Source organism: Dromiciops gliroides, chromosome 5 (assembly GCF_019393635.1).
Source record: "Dromiciops gliroides isolate mDroGli1 chromosome 5, mDroGli1.pri, whole genome shotgun sequence".
In the NCBI taxonomy this organism is placed as follows: domain Eukaryota; kingdom Metazoa; phylum Chordata; class Mammalia; order Microbiotheria; family Microbiotheriidae; genus Dromiciops; species Dromiciops gliroides.
Genome location: NC_057865.1, coordinates 220584794 through 220588078, shown reverse-complemented (window position 1 = coordinate 220588078; position 3285 = coordinate 220584794). Strand labels below are relative to the sequence as shown.

The following is a 3285-nucleotide window of genomic DNA, read 5'->3' as shown; positions in this document are numbered from 1 at the left end:
GCTTGGTCTCTTAAAGAACTCACATTCTGTTAAGAGGAGACAGCACATACAGGTTTCCACTTGAAGTCAAATGACAAGGCCCAGTGGTCCAGAGGGTACAGAAGCAAAACAGATGGTAATGCATCTTCATAAATGGCAGCTAGGTGGTGTACTAGATGGAAAACTGAATCTTGGAGTCAGGAAATTAATATCAGTTAATTAACAGCAGTTCTGGGTGGGGGTATAAGAAGTCAAAGGGAGAAATTATTTTTGAAGGCTGCACCCAAGACTGAAACCCGTTCCTATAAACCCAGAGCTCTGGGCCCTAAGCAGAGGTTAATGATTGGTAGAACTGAGACAGAGACATAGCAGTACAAAAATGTAATGGGTAAGGAAAGGCACCTGACTGTATCAAAGTATGGTGCTTCACCATGTATCAGATCATTGGCGTGGAAATCACAGATGGAGGGTTGATTTCTCAGCTCTCCAGGTCTACACCTTAGCCATTTTCTTGAGGGGGGTGATTTGGTGCTGAGAATTGTCTCATACAATTCAGACTCACATGAGACATTTATTTATTTATTTAATTGGTGGCTCATTAGTATCTTTATTATTTCTTTCTTTTTTTTTTCTTTTTCTTTTTTTTTTTTTTTAGTGAGGTAATTGGGGTTAAGTGACTTGCCCAGGGTCACACAGCTAGTAAATGTTAAGTGTCTGAGGCTGGATTTGAACTCAGGTACTCCTGACTCCAGGGCAGGTACTTTATCCACTGCGCCACCTAGCCGCCCCTTATTTCTTGGTGTTTTTTTTTATTTTTGTTTTGTTTTGTTTTTGTTTTTGTTTTTTTTTAGTGAGGCAATTGGGGTTGAGTGACTTGCCCAGGGTCACACAGCTAGTAAGTGTTAAGTGTCTGAGGCTGGATTTGAACTCAGGTACTCCTGACTCCAGGGCCGGTGCTTTATCCACTGCGCCACCTAGCCTCCCCTTATTTCTTTTTCTTTTTTTTTTTTTTTTTACATATAAGGTATTTTATTTTTTCTGTTACATGTAAAGATAGTTCTCAACTTTTGTTTATACAAGCTTTACAATTTCAGATTTTTCACCCCTTATTTCTTAAAGTAATAAACATTTTTATTTATAGTTTTGGATTCCAGTTTTTATCCCTCCTTCCCTCCTCCCCTCCCTCCCCTATCCCCTCCCTAAGGCAGTAAGCAATCAGATATAGGTTATAAGTGTATGATTATGTAAAACATTACCATATTAGTCATTTTGTATAAGAAAACTTGAATTAAAAAAAAGAAAGTGAAAAATAGCTTGTTTCAGTCTGTGTTGAATCAATATCAATTCTTTCTTTGGAGGTGGATAATATGTTTCAATAGTCCTTTGGGATTGTCTTGGATCATTGTATTGTTGAGAATAGTTAAGTCATTCACAGTTCTTCATCAAACAATAATTGCTGTCTCTGCACAATGTTCTCTTGGTTCTGCTCACTTCACTATACACCAGTTCGTACAAGTCTTTCCAGGCCTTTCTGAAATCATCCTGCTTATCATTTCTTTCTTTCTTTTTTAAAAACAGCAAGGCTTTATTCACAAAAGGAAAACTGAGGGGAGCCCGGGGTCCTCCATTGGGCTGAGTCAAGTGTTGAGCAGGAGAGGGAGTCTCTGGCTGCACTACTTGCCAGCAATGAATGGGTTTCTGAGGACCGTGATGACCAAATCCCCCCATTGGAAATGTAATGATCTTTGTTCACTGTGACTTCTTTCCTTTGCTGCTCTTGGGTACCTCCATCCACATCTCCTTCACATTCTCCAAGACCATGTTGCAGTGCCTGTCAAAGGCACCAGCTTCTTGTTGCCGCAGTTGATAAGAACCTGAGTGTTGTTCTTCCCTGACAGTGTGAGCATGGACAAGGGCCCAGTGTTGAATTCCTCCTCTTCGGGCTTCTGTGGTTCCTCAGGGGTCATCTCGCCCTTGGGCTCGTTTAAGAGACTCACTGTGGCTGTGGTCCCTCCGTCCCTTGCGCTGCTGCCTTCCTCATGTTGCCGCTGCCTTTGTATCTGGCTCCATTTTCGCTGCAGCCTGGTGTTCCTGCTTGTCATTTCTTACAGCACAATGATATTCCATCACCATCAATCATATACCACAGCTTGTTTAGCCATTTCCCAATTGATGGGCATTCCTTTGATTTCCAATACTCGGCCACCACAAAAATAGCTGCTATAAATACTTTTGTACGTGTGGATCCTTTTCCTTTTTTTATGATCTCTTTGGGATATAGAACTAGTAGTGGTTGGATCAAAGGGTATGCACAGTTCTATAGCCCTTTGGGCACAGTTCCAAATTGTTCTCCAGAATGGTTGGATCTTTTCACAACTCCACCAACAACGGATTAGTGTCCCAGCTTTCCCACACCCCCTCTAACATCCAATATTTTCTGTTTTTGTTATATTTGCTGCTCTGATAGGTCTGAGTTGATTTAATTTGCATTTTTCTGATCAGTAGTGATCTAGAGCACTTTTTCATATGACTATTCATAGCTTTGATTTCTTTGTCTGAAAATAGCCTGTTCATATCCCTTGACCATTTATCAGTTGGGGAATGATTTATTTCTATTATTATTTTTTTTTTGTTTGTGGGGCAGTGGGGGTTAAGTGACTTGCCCCAGGTCACACAGCTAGTAAGTGTCAAGTGTCTGAGGCCGAATTTGAACTCAGGTACTCCTGAATCCAAGGCTGGTGCTTTATCCCAATGATTTATATTTTTATAAATTTGGCCACATGAGACATTTATAAACAACACTGCAACTGTATTCCTTTATTAAGGGGAGCTCATCTCTTCTCAGTCTGCTCTCCAAGGTTTTCCCTTCCTATTATCAACATACTTTTTTTGTTGAGTCATTTCAGTCATGTCCAACTATTCATGACCCCACTTAGAGTTTTCTTGGCAAGGATATTGGAATTGTTTGCCATTTCTTTCTCTAGCTCATTTTACATTATAAGGAAACTGAGGCAAACAGGGTGAGGTGACTTACCAAGTTCACACAGCTAGTAAGTATCCTAGGCCAGATTTGAACTCAGGAAAATGAGACTTCCTGATGCCCAGCCCAGTGCTCTATCCACTGTGATACCTAGCTGCCTGGGCTCAAATTCCTTATCCTGTGGGGGTCACCTGAACCTGAAGGAAGACAAACAGCATAGAGCAGAAACAAACACCCCATGTTCACTAACATACTAAAGGAAGGCAAATTAACCACTAAAATGGTGTTTCTCAGACTGTGCTACAAGGGACAGTGAAAACCCCAGT

General features: G+C 40.9%; 1 pseudogene; it reads right to left on the bottom strand.

Annotated features, from left to right (window-relative positions):
• Positions 1 to 1652: 1652 nt before the first annotated feature.
• LOC122729994 lies at positions 1653 to 1970 on the bottom strand (annotated as a pseudogene).
• Positions 1971 to 3285: the final 1315 nt, after the last annotated feature.